Source organism: Scophthalmus maximus, chromosome 13 (genome assembly GCF_022379125.1).
Source record: "Scophthalmus maximus strain ysfricsl-2021 chromosome 13, ASM2237912v1, whole genome shotgun sequence".
Lineage (NCBI taxonomy): Eukaryota > Metazoa > Chordata > Actinopteri > Pleuronectiformes > Scophthalmidae > Scophthalmus > Scophthalmus maximus.
This window is the reverse complement of record NC_061527.1, coordinates 9676848-9695782: the sequence shown is the minus strand read 5'-3', so window position 1 is coordinate 9695782 and position 18935 is coordinate 9676848. Positions and strand designations below refer to the sequence as shown.

General features: G+C 43.7%; 1 long non-coding RNA gene across 5 annotated transcripts in view; it reads left to right on the top strand.

Moving 5' to 3' along the window:
• Nucleotides 1-15: 15 nt before the first annotated feature.
• LOC124850923 overlaps nt 16-18935 on the top strand; it is a 42198-nt gene continuing 23278 nt past the window's right edge. For 3 of the 5 annotated variants that reach the window (XR_007032016.1, XR_007032017.1, XR_007032013.1), the window contains exons 1-3: nt 16-145; nt 254-365; nt 14892-14926. This is a non-coding gene — a long non-coding RNA (uncharacterized LOC124850923). Of the gene's footprint in view, nt 146-225; nt 366-6640; nt 10303-14891; nt 14927-18935 lie in introns of those variants that run through there. The other 2 variants (XR_007032015.1, XR_007032014.1) reach the window with 2 other exon arrangements.

The following is an 18935-nucleotide window of genomic DNA, read 5'->3' as shown; positions in this document are numbered from 1 at the left end:
GCGAGCGCACAGACGGAGGCGTCACGTGAGTCGGGGAGACGCGCGCCATTGGCCAGCCGGGGATCGGCGCGATAAGGCTGCGCCGCGCGCCATTGGCCCAGGACGGGAGCGGAGGCGCCTCCTCACTTGCGCCGTGCGCAAGAATGTGAGTGAGGCTCACTGTTCATAATTTTCAGCAGCCATAGGGGGGGGGGGGGGGGGGGGGGGGGTGCATTAAGTAACAAATTGTTCCAAAGATCTTCTGTTTTTTTAGGTTGTCATCTGCGCACAGACTTTGCGCGAAGTGCAGCGAAGACAAATCGACACAATTCTGCTTCCTGTAAAAAAATAAGGAAAAGAAAAGAGAACTGAATGGGAAATGCCTGGTGAGTCTATACCTAACAACTTTTGAACGGCTGTCAACTTGAAAATGTGAATGCTTCAAGCCAAATTAGGCAAAATATGATTTTTAAGTTTTCATATAGTGAAGAGTACAAAGAGGAAAACTAAATCTATTTGGAAGCATCTTCCAAAAAGACAACAAGAGAGCATTGGCAGTTCAATACACTAAGAGTTTCACATCAATTGTACTAATATCAGTCAGTCGACCTTCTCTCCATAAATGTCAGCGTTGGCAGAGATTTGTTTTTCAATTGAGATAGCACTGATAACACTATTCGTTTTTATTGTGGAAAATAGTTACGCAAACTCAACCCACTTCTTGTATCTATCTGTGATTGATGTGGCATAAAACTCACATCGGCATGACTATACTTGATGATGAGGACAGGATTAAATCATCTCATTCAGGCTAATATAGTTTGATTCGTGAAGCGTTGTGTGGCATAATGAACCGATGAACAGAAACTATATTAACAAGCTACTTAACAAAGCAATCATCACAGGTCGCCCTCAAATGCGAGTCGTTTTCCACTCAAAGATGATATAACCAAAAAAAATCCATACATGAATACCGTTAAAGAGGGTTTGAAATGTAAATACACTTAACATTTCATCTTTCTAAGAGTGCCATTGGGTTTCGATTGAATGTTTTCCTCGTGTTTCCCCCGCGGAAAAATACCTAAAGGAACCTTTACTATCATTTTTATGATCCTAACAAGATCTGGCGCAAATTAATTATTTAGGGGTCAGGGACAGGGGGGTATCTGACAGGATGGGATACACCCTATAGGTCCCGTGGTTACAGAGAGAGTGTCCCTTCATATTCTCTTTTACATGTTATGTTTTACATATTTCTGCTGTTCTAAGCTCTTTGTTCTACCTCTTTTTTTTGTCTCCTCATTGATTTCCTTCACACTTGGACCTCACAGAGGGCACCGACACATGGCACAACGCTCTCTCTCTCGCAGTCGGTCGGTCTCTCTCTGGTTCTCTGGAGTGTGGAGGCAGAGGAACTCAAGGTTCTGTACGGTTGGGAAATAGAGCGCGTGTAATCTGGAGCCCGCATCTTCCCTTGCTCAGGCTGCGGCATTAAATCAATAGTCTGCAAAGCTTTCTCTTGTTTTCACATTCACTTGACTGCTGCCGTGATGCGCCATGAGGGCCGGGCAGCCGCATCCCCTGATTTTTGTGGCACTTGAACCCCCCCCCCCCCCCCCCCCCCCCCCCCCCCCCCCCCCCCCCCCCCCCCCCCCCCCCACCCCTTTTCCTCCACCTCTTCATCCTCCTTCACTTTACTTCACTTCATGGCAGCCACCCTCATTTGGATGGCTCCAAGGCGTTCCCCCCGTCCATTTGTCTCGTGCGTAAACAGGCGGCGGCGGGAACCAGGCAGCGCGTTATCGAGACGCAAGGCATTATCTCCACCGCGCTCCTCCAGCACCGCGGAACAGTGATTATTAGCCGCTCGAGGAGCATGTTCGGGGGTTCACGTGGCTCGTCGTCACACTTAAGGAACATGAAATTCATTTCACAACACCATCTGCACTAGATTTTTTATATTTTTTGGGAATTTGAAAGATAATGCTTCCCCTTTTCTTGCCACTTGTGAGTACTTTCGCTTGCCTGTGGCCGCGGGGGAGTATGGCTAACGGCATTAAGACTGGACGTGTGACAGTAGCATTTCTTTTTTTTTTTATTTATCAGAAACCAGCCTTGCACTTCCTTTTCAAGATTTTAAAAGCCTGTCGTGCTGCATCATCCCGGTGTATGATACTGGTTGTACATTCATACACGCGCGCGCGCTCTCGCTCACACCCCATCGTTATGAAAGCAAAACCCTGCCTCTGCAAAATGGGTCATACACTGCAGTCACTTTATCTCAGCAAATGCATTGTGCCTATGTGAGAGTGTGAGCGGTCGACATGCGCATGTCTGATTCCACATCAAAGGAAAGACTAAATATTAGAGTGTCTCCGCTGGAACAGGGACTTGAGCAAGTCGAACCATTCAGTGTTTTCCGGGGGGTGGGGGGGGGGGGGGGGGGGGTCGCGAGCTTCTATGATACAGTTAGCCCCGAGAACGACAATGTCAATCTCTCTTTTAATACCTTCAAACAGCCAAGAGGAAGGTGCTCTCGCTCGGAAACAAACTCCAGTAGCATCATTTTTATTCTACCGCAGTGCTCCGTACAGCTTATACGACAGCAGTTTCAACCAATCATTGGAACGCACAGGCTTCGCTCGGGACAGAGGAAAAACCATTGGTCATTGGTTCGTGGATGAAGACACACGGATGCTGATAGGTAGACGCACGCACGCACGCGCACGTTTGCAGATATTTACCCACTGCAGAGAGAATTTGAGCTGTGGGGTTCAAAGCCTTGCCAGTTAAAGACGGGAGGACAGCTCTGTGCTGCCGTCTTATGGAGCCATCACTGTGCAAGCTAATCTGCGGCGCGTTCCAGCCCCTATATTTAGACCAGTGTTTTGTGAACACTTAGCATAATTCGCTGAGACGAAAGGAGCTTTTGGAAGCTGTTAACCTCGTCTCCTTAAGACTCGATTGGAGTTTTTTTCGGGCGAGCGTTCCAAAAAAAACACCTGTTCTCGCCTTTGTCGCCCCATGAAGTGCTCTCCCTCTCAATGGAGGAAATAGTTGGTTGTGAATGGAGGTGATGGCGCATTGTGTGACAGTGAGACCATATTGTGAATGTGAGGAGGTGGATGAATCTTCCATCTGCTCACAAGGGTAATAAGTGAAATCAATTCCAAAAAAACAGTGTGGACCTTGGTTTTAAAGGCTGCCCTCGGTGTCTACGACAGCGTCGCCCGATTAGTCATCTCCTTCGTTTCTGTCTTCTCCATCATCGTGTGATTCGACATCCCTTCACACTGATCGCGTCCTTACGGATTCGAAGGAAGAACGTATTCCTGGAAAAACATATTATTCAGGCCCATGTATTACTACCCAGGGAGGACAGACGGTTACCTCTGTGTGTGTGTGTGTGTGTGTATGCGCGTGCGTGCGTGCGTGCGTGCGTGCGTGCATGCGTGCGTGCGTGTGTGTTTGTGTGACACTACCAAATGCTCTGATCGCGTCCAGGTGGGCCAGGGAGAGTTGGTCATACTGAAAGCCTTTACCTCCATCTGCTGTGTGGCCTGCACAGACACACACACACATCCAAACAGGAACACACAGACAAGATGGACTGTCTGGTTCAAAAGCGTGTCCCTCAAGCACTAAACGCTATACGCTTTGGCCACAGAAACACGCCACACTGGGGGCCTGCGTGGCATCTGCCTCCCAGTTCCACGGAGCCAAGGCTTGGGGCCGAGGGAGGGGCCTGGGGTCGAGATAAGCTCTTCGTCCCCTGGTCACTGCAACGCCGTGGGGACCGGACGGACCTGGAGCCTCAGCTGAGCACCACTGATAATATCCACATATTGTGTGTGTGTGTGTGTGTGTGTGTGTGTGTTGGGGGGGTGGGGGGGGGGGGGGGGGGGGGGGGGGGGTGGATGGATGGGTGAGTGTGTGTGTGTGTGTTTCAGGGGTGTGTGTATGTGTGTGTGTTTGTGTGTGGGGGTATGAGTAGAGCATGCACCGATGCCCACACTTGCATGTTTGTCCAAATAGTCACTTATCACAGCTAAGACAAAAAACGCCCGTCCCCAAAGTATTAAGAGTTGCAAAGTGTGGTGCCAAATGTTCACACAAGTGTGTACAGAAATTTTTCCTCAAGAGGAATGCCCTCGCTGTCAGGACTCATGAATGGCTCAACACAAAAACAAAACTCACATAAACAGCAAATAAATTGCAATTCTGCATAAACGCCTGTGTGACTAATTTAATCCAGAACCAAATTCTGACACTGTGATTATGCTTAGTTATTTTCTAAGCAAGTAACGCATTTAAAAAGGGGTCTTCAGTTGAGTGACAATAAGCTGATGGACTCATCTGCCTCATGTGTTAGCGTCCTCACAAAAACCTGCACGGGAGACAAATAAAATTATCCAATTTTCACATTGTCATACTTCTTTTAAGGAAATGAAATTAGACGACAACGAAGTGTGAACTCGCTGTTAGGCAGGGAAACACGAAGCATGCAATAAGTACCGCACATTACATTTGACAATGACATGAAACAATGCTGCTTTCACAATGGTGCTCATTGTATTATTTTTTTTCTCTTTCTTTGTGTCTTTCTTTTTTTCTTCTGTACCTTCACTTGCGGTGTAAGATTAATTGCCGTGCGGCTAACTGCAAATCAATCTGTCCTTGTTCACTCGCTCAAATTCATTGTTTATTTAACATGAGCGTAATCTAGTCCTTTGTCGAATGACATAAAACTGTCCCTCTTTGTTCGGCAGCACTGACCTTATCATTTTAACTTGTCATATTGGAATAGTCATTTACTCGTCATGTTAAGAGTCGCCTCACGTAACGACCCAGTGAAGCAAATTAAATTAATTCTGGGTTACTTTTAATTGTGTTGACGTTTCAAGTAACAGTGCATGACAAAAAGGTCCGGATGATGAAAGAAAAACTAATTGGTAAAAAAAACAATGTTTTTGAGATGGAAGGGATTAATTTTAGTTGTACACATAATTCTTCAGAAGTGGACAAGATGGACCTGGCCTCTTTTACCTGAACTGACTGAGCCGTATTTAATTAATGCGTATCTCATCTTATTTTTTTTTTTTTTACATCTGCTAATCATTATCCCATTGATTTTGAGGAGTAAATCTGCTCATTAACCAGCAACAGTTAGAACCACTGCTGTGGAAATCGACGTTTGGCTTTATCAACCAGATTTAGTGGGAACTTTTTGAAATTCCTTTCCATCACAAAACAGGAAGAGGCAAAGAGAATGAACCTTTGTGTTGTGGAGTGAAAAATAAAAAGAGGTTTCAATTTCAGAAACATCAGCAGCGACAATGCAAGTGCTGCGACAAACACAGGGATAATCAGACAGCTTTGGACTCTTGTTGGACGCCATGCACCGTGCATGTGTTACACTCTGCACAGTTTAGGTTTCAGCAGCAGCCGCGTCAAGTACCTGCACACTGAGTACGTTTAGTGATTGTGTGGTGTCCAGTTAGCCTGGAGGTCCTGTCGTCTTTAATTACATGTCCTCGGTGTGGATGCGTCCAAAGACATTTTTCCCCGTCGATCCCATATTTCCTGTTGCCTGCCATCGACGGCCGAGGCAGAAAAATGAATTAAAATGAAAGAAGTCTCTCTGCCTTCTCCGCAGACGGCTGCTTTAATGAGTGAGAAATACAGACCCGTGGTGTTCATTGTTTGATCCGTCAAGAGGAATTGCTTTGAGGGGGGAAAAAAACCAACCAAGTTTTGCTCACTTCCCCTGCTTGTGAAAAGTTAACTGCCTTCTGAGGAGTCATTGTGCTCCGCCACTGTATGCCCCGACTTCACACCAGTCACGAACAATGGGTGGTAGTTTTCAACTCTAAGCAATTGTGTGATGAGTTGTGACTGTGCTTCGGCCTGGTCGGGGGACTCGCCATATTAAACGAAGACTAGCGAGCATGGCGTAACGTTCCGTCGCTTGTCGTGTGTGTAACCCTCCGAGTCAGAGCATGTGTTTTGACAGGGGGAGAGAGAGAGAGAGAGAGAGTGAGAAAGAGAGACATAGACACAGAGAGAAATATCCAGAGATCCAGGTCAGCTGTGAGGCCTCAGCTGGAGTGGAGGGCTACACCTGTCAGCGCCCGGGGGCCTCTCTCTCCCTCCGTCTCTCCCCTCCTCTCTCCCTCTCTCTCTGTCGTCTTTCCTCCCTGTCCCTCTCTTTTCCGTCCAGCTGGACGTGCAGGAGCCTCTCAACCCCCCTCTCTCCACACACACACACACCCGGCCTCCTCCTCCCGGATCCAGGCCAGTTCAGCCCAGCCATGCGTGGTCATCTCTGGGAATTCATTCCGGATGCTTCCTGTTCATTGCATCCACTCTTTTCTCTCTCTATCTCTCTCTTTTTTTTTATCTGTCACTCCACTCCCACAACCCCCACCTCTTTATGACTTCCTCTTTACCATCTATTTTCTCACACACATGCTGACACTTCTCATTTGTTGTACATTTGAATGTCTAAATAGACATTAGACTAAGACCAGACGTAGGGGCATCTTAGTCTGAACTTTAGCAAATAGAACCACATTCCTACATATCCCCTGTGTGTGTGTGTGTGTGTGTGTGTGTGTGTGTGTGTGTGTGTGTGTGTGTGTGTGTGTATATATATATATATATATATATATATATATATATATATATATATATATATGCTGACGGACATGGGCAGCTTACTTTGTTGGGGGAAAGACAAAGACACGAAATCCCATTCTAAAGTTTCAGCAGGAACCACTGAGAAGCGCACAACACATTCCCACCACTGCAGACTCCTGCTGTGCATCCCAAAGCTGCCTCTCAGCAGAGTCGGCGGAGATACAGCAGCTGGGAACACTGAAATGCTTCTACAAGCATCCTCCTTTATTCCGATTTTGTGTCTTTAGCCTATTTTTTTTTTTCCCCAAAGTGTGCCGGCGCTGTGAAATTACAATGTTACAGTATTCCTACAGCATTGACTGCGTATGCTGTCAGCCATGTGCAGACAAAGCAAAATGGCACTTTATCCCCAACATATACTGAATGTTTGTCTATTTGGGACTATATTCCACTGATGTGTTGTAGCACTGTCTCGTGTCGAGCTGAAAGTCAAGGTTAACAGCAGCAAACACAACATTATTTAAATAGGCTTTGTGGTTATGTCTGCCCTTTAATCAGAAACTTAATGAGACAGTTTCAAATGTATATTGCATGTGTCTGCACTGGCCACAGTTTGGGGTCAAAGGTCAAATCTGATCAAAGTCTTCCAAACGGCAAAACAAATAAAGACAATGAGAATTCTTAATTCCAGTTTAGACACAGTGTTAAACCTTTTCTATTTAATGAGAATATAACACGTATCACAGGGCAATTTAAAACAATGGAAAGCAATGAAATCAAAGGATGAAATCACCAGAGTCATTACTGAACTCCAAACGCAGGACCAATCAATAGGTTTAGGGTTTTTTTTAAATGAAAGAAGCAGCTTTCTGTCTGCTGCAACTTTGGCACTTGTTACACAAATGCCAAGTCAAATTATGCCTCACTACTGGATAATATTTTGTTGAAGCTCCAATTATTATCTAACTTGAGCTCTGTAAATGTCGTCCACTCACAAAAACACTTTTTTTGGACCATTTTCAATGATTATTTTTCATTTTGTTTGTAATTTTCAATCATTAATTGGTTTGAATTCACATCGAATGTTATGTAATTTTTCAGAAACCTGAGAGGCAAACACATTGTTTTAACTAAGGAATCACAAGAATCATATGCCACTAGATTTGCCGTTTCTTGCAGCCTATTCCAGTGTCCATAAATGTGTGCAAAAAAAAAAAGGAAATGAAAAAAAGAAAAGAAAAAAGAGTGGTCTCTGCATCCTTCTAGCTAGAATAAGATCCCTCTTTGTATTTATAGCTTCACCTGCAATTTGCTTTCTCATAATTGCGATTGTGTAAAAAGATATTAGGTGCACTGGAAAACTGTAATGGGGGCGCGGCTGAAAGTAATAGCAGTCAACTGGCAACCCATAATAAACTGCGGGGTATAAGAACGTGGACATGGTTTAATGCTCCGAAGCTTGCTGCTGCGTGTTACAATTGATTTTCAGATTAATGCCTTTGCCAATGACTTGTAGTGGCATTAAAAGTAAAACATAAACCGTAACGGTTGGTATTTCTCTAGCTGGATACGTGGAGGATGTCCGCGATAGGTTATGCTGCCAGGCACGCGCTTGTAAAAATCTGCCATTTAACCTCACTGAATATCCATTTTGTCCTGCAGCAAAGATGGAGCTGAGGGTTTGGAAAACAGTGAGCTTATTCTCCTGCTGCACTCACACCACATCCTATCCTACGCGCCGGCCACTGAATTATTCAACTGTTTTTTACCTGTGAGGCAAGCAGGCCCTGTTCAGGGCTGCCCCAGTATGATCTATAATTAAATATAATGCAACATGAAAGTGCATAAGACATGAGACTTGGGTTTGGACAAGTCACTCAGACTTCCTCCTAGTTATCCACTTTCTGCCGGTTCATATGCTGACTGCAGCTGTTTTTATTTTTGAGTATTTGTTTTACATGCTTTTTCAGCCTTTTCTTGCCCACCGTAGTGCATTTTTTCTTCTTTTTCCTTTGCTTGGCTACTCTCTGAGTAAGAGGTCTTGAGTGTTTGCTCTCAGCAGTTGACATTTGGAGGACAATAAGATCATGTCATGTTTGATTGTGCTATTATTGTCTTGCTGTTCTCTAAGTACACAGTATTACACCCAATAGGGCCCCTGTCTCTTGCAGCATGTTTGCTTTGTTCCCCCTGGCAGCTCAATCATAAAGCCTTTCCGAGCGCACACTCAGAAATAATCCTGCTGTGCATTTAAAAAATATGACCATAACAAAAACGTTTACAGTCTCTCTAAATTGACCATTACCTCAACCACAGTTCGCGCAGAAACGGACACAACAAGTAAGGACAAGCTTACCGATATGCTTTGAATCAATTCTTAACTCTGCATCTTTGTGTGAGACTGTGAGTAGGGGGGGAGAAATGTTACTTAGCAAAATCAAACAGTGATAAACTTTTAGTGTATATGGAAATCTCAGTGACAGTTACCCTTGCACAGACACACACACACACACACACAAACACACGCACACAAACACACCACAGTGGGATCCTCACATCTGTCCAAATGTGAACTGTAATATCTCCACCTTGCAGGCGGCTGTGGGGAGGGAAGGCTTAGCGGCTCGCTCACTTTCTTCCTTCACTGGCTGTGAAGTGGAGTCTGAGGTGTCAGGAGTTTTTTTTTCCTTCCTCCACCCCCCCTCCTCTCTCTCTCTTACTCTTACTTCATCTTTTCACAGCAAATACGTCTCTATAGTGGTGGAGGCTGTGCTTTACAGGGAGCACTGTGAGCGCTGATAAGAAGCTGAAAGCAGATATGTACATCCTGGAGTGAGCTGCAGAGACACAGTCAGGGAGACAGAAAAACAGATCACGTACATTATGTTTCTAGGATTTACATGTGGCATATAATACAGATGTTTTAGCAGAGGGTGACTGTAAATAGCCGGCCAACTTCTTCCTTTGCACCTAGAAGCCTAGTGACGGGATTGTGAATGCTTGCAATGATAAAGGATAGAGGATGCAACGCCATGTCTCATTTTGCCTCCCAGACAAATTGAGTTGACCCTTCCATCACTGTTGTGCCCCCCCAAAAAATTCAAAAAATAATCTCCGTCAACAGGCAATATAAACAGAATGAGTGTTTATTCCCTACAGCCATGTTCTGGGAGTATTTAGAGAGTTGCACCCCCCCAGACAAGCTTTTACCTCTTCCCCTTTATAAAGACCCAGCAATTACTCTGGTTTGCTGACACCCTGAATACCACTACAACAATGCCTCTTCTTTCTCGGCAAGACCCCCCACCCCCTCCAAACGCACACACGCGCGCACACACACACACACACGCACATCTTTCTACCATCCTCCCCAACCAAACACCCTCTTTGCCCCCCTTATTCCCCTCCTCAAATACAAAGTTGCCCATGGTTGCTATGGCTACTGCAGGAGTTCATAAATCCCAGCGCACAGGGACTTGAAAATGATCAGGAGGATTTTTTTTGGGGGGGGGGTAGGATGAAGGATTTGGATGAGGAAGGTAAAAGGGAGAGAGCGGGTGAGGCAGGGAAGACGCCCGTCCCTCTACTCCACTACGCGCCCCCGCAGCAGCAGATGGTGCCGTGCGGCGCCGCCATGCCACCGTGGTCTCCTTCTGATCGAGCGCCGCTGCCATAAGGAGGCAGGTTAGTATGAGATTTGGGGTGACACTGTTTGGCATGGGCTACAAAGTGGAGGTGTGGGCAGGGAGAAGGTGCTCGGTGCCTTGGGCTGACACAGAGGTAAGCTGCTGTTATGTTCCTGTCTCTGTGATTTAGTGGCCATGTGGTGCAAGCAGTGGAGAGCAATGGCAGCTCTCAGGTTCAGGGTTGCAGCACCATGGCTCTCTGCAGCACACTGTGTGATTTTTGTTTCGGTGACAAACGACTTCGGTGATTTTTTTCATTCAGTGATCAAAGACTGTGTATTCACAGTTCTACAGCCCACTCTATTTTTACTCATGAACCAAAAATGTATCTTAATAAATAGCTGCCTTTTGTCCGTGTTCAGCTCAAACTCAAACACAACTATCATACCAACGCCCAGACAAACATCGGATTCTATTGAATATTGTGCGCCACTGAATTGGACTTTACAGCCCAAAGAAAGAAGAAGAAAAGAAAAAAACAAATCACCATTCTAATATTATTATTTAACTATGTAGCTACGATAATGTTTAAAGTTGTCTACTTGTAAGAATTTGTTTTGCCTCAATCTAGGTTTAAAAAAAATGTTTTTATACTTCTTCTCGATCATCAGAGAAATACCAGGAAGCAAAGGAGGAACGACAAAGACATCTTTAATTGTGACATTAAGTGATAGGATTTTTTGGCAAAATTTTTTTCGTTACATGTCTTTCTTAAAAATTCAAACCAAGGTTTTTTCAACAGGTGATTAAATAGCTTTCATTCTTAAAGGAAAACTGTTGCATGACAGAGTGAATGTGTTCGACTGTGACTTTGTGTATGTGTGATGCCTTGAAAATCAAAGTTTAACCTTGAAATAAATGTTTTTATAATGTTCATTTTAGTATTGTGTTCCATGTACTGTTCCTCTACCAGTTTCTCTCCTTCATGGGAACTAATAAAGTTGTGTCATATTATTTTTTGCCATAATCCAGCAAAAAGTGAAAGCATAAGTTGAGGCTGACCCTAACCAATTATATCCATTTTGACGCCCTGTGCCGTGACAGGCCAGCCTCGGTGAGAACATTGTGTCCTGGCCTGAGCGTGGCGGGGTGGAGATGTGGGTGGGGTGGATGGGTTTGCCGGCGGGGCAGCGTGGAGGGATGGCGGGTTGGACCAGGGGGGTAAGAGAGAGGGGGTGGAGGGTCATATGCCTGAATATTACTGCACACATCGCGACATGCTGCATCCGTCTGTCTCCCTCCCTGCTACTGTCACATGCAGACACTCATGCACACATTAGTCTACCATCTGCAGCCTGTGCCTTCTGCACAGACACTAACAGCATAATCACCAAGAAAAAAAAACAGGAAAAAGACATGAAACACATATACGCCGGCTTTCCAGCACACCCTCACTGTGTGCACCAATATATTCCTAAACATACACACAGACGCACCAGCCTTCTCAATCTGTGGCCTGGAAGAATGGAGCCAGTGTGCAGCAAGGCGGCCAGCAGACAAGGGCAGGGCCTGGGGTTTTTGCAGGGGCATATGTGTGTGTGAGTGTGTGCGTGTAACGTGTGTGTTGGGAGCGCAGAGGGCTTGGAAATGTGGGGAGGCTTTGGGAGGGGCCCGGGCCCTATACGTCTGAAATCCATTTGAGTAAATAGACAGAGTCGTAAATAGGAGCCACGGCATTCTGGGAGTCATATTCTGACAAACTGGGAGATCTGTGGTCGCATCTGCAGCACAAAGCCCTGGAAGGATGGGAGGGTTGATCCTGATAGACCAGTTTGGGAATAAATTATTAAAATTACGACTGTTTCCGTGCTAAATATAGACGCTTGTCTAAAAGCAGCACTCAAAGGATTTGAGCAAAAACACTGCCTGCAAAATGAAAACTCTGTCATCGTCTGCTCACCTTCCTGTCAGCTGAAACTCTTCTGAACTTCACAGAGGCGGCAAACGCAGCAAGATAATGCCCACAGGTCTGTGTCTGCCTTGAAATATAGGAGATGTATTATTACTGGATTTCTGGGCTCAAACTGCACATTTGTGTGTAGAACTATATGGATGATAACCGACAAAAAATCAGTGGCAATGCAGTCGTCTTTGGTAGCTGTAAAATGTGAACCTGTTAATTCTATGAGAAGACGCGGAAACTGCAGGCTCTGTAATCCTAATCCTTTACCCGAGTAAAGAATGAAACTCTGGCTCGAATGAACTGTGTCTTCAGAATCTCCATTTTTTTCCCCCTTGCTCTAATTTTCAAGGTGCTTCAGAGTCAGCCTCTTAACCCGTCACAGTTGTGCTTCGACTCCAACATTTAACTGTGATTAAGATTATGAAACCAAATCTGACTTCACCGTGTCAGGGTTTCTTTTAACTTTAAAGCCACTCAGGCGACACTGCTGATCCGATTTACAGCGAGAGCACAGGTGTAACTGCGAGTGTTTTTTGCTCAAGGACACTTCAGGGCAGGGCAGTCGGCGTACGTCTCTATGTGATGTTTCAGTAACAGCGTCATCTGACCCACTGCTCTATTCAATCATCAGGCCCAATCGATTGCTTCAGGTTGATTTATTACGATATTCTTAATGTTTTTATTCAGACACAAAGCATCATTATTAATCAAACATACACAAATCTTTGTCATAGGACATTTTTTTCCTATTGTTTCGTTCTCCTTTCTTTCTGACATCTTCCACCCATCTGCATCCATGCATTATCAGAAGAGGGTCAGTTTTATCACAGATGTTGATCCAAAACAACTGCCAGAGTGATGATTTACAGCAAAGAGGAAACGTCACCACGGCTTCAAAGTTCCTAAAGCTGGTTCCAATTCAAGGAAGAAAACCACCAAAACTGCAGGTGTTTTCTATACACCAGCCGTATTATCCAATATTTAAGCAATGTAGATGTTTTTTTAGTTTTTAACCTTATCTGTACCAAACCCGTTGCATTTTGTCACTATCCATGTCCACATTTATGTACTAGAGTAATATTTTGAGAGGAATGATGAGAAACAAAGTCTGTAGTGGACATGACCATGAGGAAAAAAGCAGGGTCACCCAATACACCCTGATTTTTTTTCTTCCTAAATTGTGAGTGCCAACGCTCCTACAGTGCACTTTAATGCCAGACCAGCTTGTTTTATGAAAGGATTTGACAAAAACTCACAGATGTGTCCATTTGACAGATGTGTCCATTTGACACATCTGTTTCATAAAGTAAAAGGAAACACAATCACTCTTTTATTGTTTATCCGGAGCAGAATTATTATTATTATTACTCTATGGTTAATGTATCATGTGTCAAGGCCCTATAATACTTGTGTTTTATGACTTTGAATATGCACCTTTATAAGTAGGCTGATGTCAGATCAATTTGCACTGCTGCTTTCAATCATCCATTTTTCTGCCATTATGCCTCTTCGCCTTCTCCCATTGCTCTTTTCTTTCCTTCATTTTCACTCATCATTTTCCTTTCAGAGAACCAGATGTGAATACGTCTGCATTTGTGGTTGAAAGTGCGTGTGTGTGTATGTGTGTGTGTGAGACAGAGAGAGAGAGAGAGAGAGAGAGAAAAGGAGGGAGGGAAGTTATCCAACTAAACCTTTTGAAACCCAGAAGGCCTGGCTGACTCCGGTCTCCAACATGGCTGCTGTAAATCAGTGGGAGAAATAGCAAAGTTAATTGCACAGGCGTTTATGAAGGAGAAATTACTCCAAAAGCTCTACATTTCCCCTGTGGACGTGGAACGATGAAAGATGCGGAGCAAGGGAAAAGAGCACGAGGGGTGTGGCAGTGGAGCGCGGGATTGAACATGTGGGGAGAGAACAAAGTTCACTTGCAGCATATTAGATATGCTGATTGGTAATCTAGATTGTGGTCCGATATGCATCTGTTGCCCTGGGAATAATTATTAAAATTTGATAGAAGTCAGGGTGACTTTAGTTTATAAAGGAAAATTCCATTATGGACACCAAAGATAGAAGCGCCACAAAAAAAACTGATTGGAGTATATGCAGATTAACACAACAACATTTACATAATGTACATACTTTGAAACTTGTAACAATTAGTGTGCGCAGCTATCCCTCTCACCTCACATTTGAATTGCTCAAGGGAAGTTTCACCCTCGCACATTAGAAGTAGACACACTAAGTAAACACTTTTTTATGGCAAATCTAATCCATTACAAATTCTTGTATAAGAGTTTGTTGATTGTATTTACTTTAAGTTTAGTTTAGTTTATTTTCCACAACATAAATACAAATTACACGAATAAAATGTAAAAGTGCGTGTGTAGTGTGGTAGAAAACAGTAATGGCTTATATAAAAAACATGACCAAGAGATATACAAAGATAAAATAAAAATTATACAAAATCACCAATACCATTTACATATTAATGTTAGAGCCAATATAACCATATTTAGTATAATGGTTTAGTTATAATACTTCTAGCAAAGACCTGTAACACATGCCAGTGACATTGGATTGTTAATTGACAGATTTCAGTTAGAAGAAGCTTTAAAAAAAAAATAATGATATGTTGCGCAATAATTAATTAATGCCCTTTATTGCTCTGTCTTGTTTTTTTTTAGATGTGATTGCCTTTACCAGAAATCCTAGGAAAGAGGTGAGACGATGATCACATGTCTTATTCAGTATGCTTCAGTACTGTGGGTTTGTCTTTTCCACACTGCATGATGTTTGAACACGAGTACCCCTTGGCAGCTCTACACTGGAGATATCTTGACAACGTTCATCACCTGCAGGAATGAGATGAATACTGCACCACACAAATAATGGCACCATGCATGCAATCTCTGACAGATATTGTAAGCAGCGTGAATGGGTGTGTTCAGGGTGGGCGTTCTGTAAGCCTTAGACTCTGGCTGTAACTTCATCTTCTCTTTGAAACCCGCCTAAAGCCTAAGTGTGAACATTTGGTTTACGCACACTGTGCATCCATCTTGGCTAATTAGTAGTGGTAATAAACTTTGGATAAGGACTTGCCGCTTTCCTGACCTCCACAAAGAAGCCGCAGTGAAGAAGTTTGAAGAGTTCCCATGCCTGCTGAACATCTGTTTTATCCACAAAGAGACAGATTAGCACTGAACCGCAATTCTCCCCTTTCCTCCACATTGAGCAGCGCCAGCTAGTGTCTAGCTCACTAGCTTCTTTCCTGTGTGATGATGCTATCAGGGTTTTGACAGCACTTTTGGCAGCTGCGTGCTGCATACCCCCTCACCAACCCCCACACACACACACGCACACACACGCACAAAAGGAGTCGGAAGCGGTAGGAAACCGTTAAGGCCGTGGTTTGAAGGTAGGTCTATGTGGCCGATGATGGGAAACATTCGTTACAGTTGGGCAGAGGAGCTGTGGCCATGACATAGGAAGACGAAGTAAAGGAATACAAGAAGATATTGGAGACACAGTGCATGACAAAAGAAAGAAGAGAAAGGAGAGCAAAAGAGTGAGAGAGAAAGCTTTGTCATTGTAAAGCCACAAGTGCAACATGTGATAAAGGATGACCTTTTTTGTTTCTGGTTTAACAGTTAAATGTAAGTAAAAATACAAGCACCTCATACTTGTACCTCGTACTTAAAACTGAAACAGACAACTTTTTGGGTGTTTGGTAAAACTGATTGCCCACTGTAATGGCAATAGAGAAACATCTTTAGCACTAATCTCCAATAGATAAGTAATTCACAAAGTCAGTTTACTTATCAACACTACTGGATGTCAAACTTGAGGTTTTGTTCAAATTGGGATTTTATACAGGCCTTCTTTCTGCTTCGGACAGTAGCCAGGCTGCTGGCATTGAGTTAGCCATGATGTTAACGCTACCAATCGTTAATGCCAGGAGCAGCAGAACCAAGTAGGAGCTTCAGTGTACATACTTCTTCCTTATTCTCTGTTAATCTCCAAAGTGCTGTGTTCAACTCCCTCCGGAGGCGGCTCTGACGAAAATGACCTGCGTCCATACCGCCGTCTTTATGACGGTGACCAAACAAGAATACCGCCTGGAGCCACTAGGGCACGAAAAGTTTTCTGTTGACTCTTAAAATCTGAGCATGCATTTCAGCAGCCATGTTCTCTTCTGGTAGAGAAGAGGTTGACACTCTTTAACACAATCGCCTTGATTTTCTCAGCTGGAGCCCAACTTTTAGAAAGCCAATCAGCAATCTGTACAAATGACGCTACAGTAGGTTGGAAAGCATATTGTGACAGCAACAGGGCTCATGCTGCAGATGATAGGTTTCATTTGGTTGTATTACCTGTCAATCTTTATCCCTGTCGATCCAGTAAGAAGCGTGTCTTGTTGCTAGCATGCAGGTATGGACACAGACAAGATGTTCTCACGGATGTTGGTGTGACAAAGTTTCCGAGATAGGATTACAGTGGAAATATGGTCACAATTTAGCCAACAAACATGAAACACACGACGCATTTTCGGGGGAATAAACAGACATTCAATAAAACTCGGTGGTTTTTCTCATTTTCGAATTAACCACCGGTCTCCAGCAGCGCTGCCACACATGGAGCGCGGTTTGTGTTTTCAAACCTGTTCTTCCTCTCGCAATGAATTAAACTTAACAGTGTCACCAATTCCCTGTGAAGGAATCCATCATTTTAAGACCTGCGTGCTGGACTACCGGAAACAGATGAAATAAAAATAAAAATAATGATAATAACAATTGACATTATTGTTAGCAGAAAACTACAGAATATACAAGCTTGTGCAAATAAGAATCTTATTACAGGGGTATTTCTCAAAAGTAGAGATGATTGTCCGCAAATGATTGTAACTTTGTCAAGGAATGTCTTACACCACTTCATTTTAAAGGTAGTTCCCTGAATTGTTCTCATTTTTGTGCAGCCAATCGCTGTATGACAAGAGTTGTCACTTTCCTCCCATGGTGGATATCTCTTGGTAGGCAGAAAATCCATTTTGTCTTATACGCCGCTGTGACCTCAATAGAATGAAATCTACAACCCCTTCCTTCTCCACTAAGCGCTACATGTTCTCAGGTGCTTGAATCCCTTTACTTTTACTCCACAGGGGATTTGAACATTATGAATATGGATGTGATGATGATGAACGCGATGGTGAAGGTAGTTCGGTCTTCCTTCAGATAAGCGCTAATCGCATTTGGAGACCGTGGCGGCAGAACTAGGTGTAAACTTGGCCAGCAGCATTATGCGGATGAGCGGAGCAGGGTTTAACTGAAGGTGCTTTTGTACGTGTTTGTATGTGAGTGTGTGTCGATTGGTTAGGGAATCACTCAGTGCAGCCTTGGAACACTCGCCCTGAATATAGGCACATCTCTGTGGGGGTGGGCGGAGTGGAGGATGTTATCTGAGCACACGTAATCCCAAACTAGGGATTGATCTCTGGACTCCTCCCTCCTCACTTCTTTCTTTATCGCTCCTCTTCCTGCCTTCCTCCTCCTCCTCCTCTCATCCAGGCGTTTTTGATTCCATTCAATGTCGCCCGGTGCTGACGAAGCAGTGAGATGAGGGGCTATAATTAGCTCAGATACCCTTATTCATATTCAAATTTCACATCTAATCTCAATACTGATATCTAACGAGAAAAGAGGATTGGGGTGCCCATCCCCACCGAAAGATGTAATAGGTCACATCCCCTAACAACAGAGTAACTACATCTCCCTTGGTATATTTATATATCGGTTTTGTATTGGTTCTGCATTAGCTTCACTTTCGTGAAACGGTGACTGCGTCCATTTTTATATACAGTCTGTGGTTGTTAAGCAGGGTTTGCATGCAGCGTCTCCTCTCTGGCAGCTGGCATCTCTGAATGATGTCACCCACTCGGACCTGCTCCCGCAGACTTAAGTCATAAACTTAAAAACTGTAAGAAAAAGTATATTGACATGTTGAATTTCAAAGTGGTGACAGGTTTATAAGATTTGAACCTTCCTCTATCTATTTCAACAGGAAAAATCTCTGACAATACGGAAAATATTAAATACATTCAGAAAACTGAATAGAAGAGATCATTTCTAAATGGCCGAGAGTCAGAGTTTCTATGTTGAATCATGCAGTTACTAATCAAAAACAGTGAAATAAGAAGAAACTATAATAACATATGTCTAGTGGGATTATGGTTCAGCATTACTACCAAAATTAATATTTTCAAATAATGTCGCAATTACAGTTAAGTTAGAATAATTGTTTATTATTATTAGTAGTAGTATTACAGTAGTTTTAGTATTGTTATCATCAAATTGGTTACATTGGTTTACAGCAATTTGCACAATTATTGAAATTTGTTGAAATATAATCATATCAACACTCACACCTCCAAACACTGTTCATCTTCATCCTTAACAATTTACCATATTCCGTGCTGATATGAGGCCTTTTCCATTCAGCACGGGGCTGACTCCTCTCTGAGTTAGAGGTTGTGTCACAGGGATGCAGTGAAGCTTGTTTGACGTTTATATATAAAGAAAAAAAAAAGAAGAAGCTCTGCTGCACTCACCTCCGGGTGTGTGGTGCATCCGTGGCGTATATGGCCTACATGCTCGCTCAAGCATAAGCCGATGTAGCCTCTGTCTCCCCGGCGCTGCAACCCAGAGTTAGTCATTTATCTCAGACGGGGTTCTGTA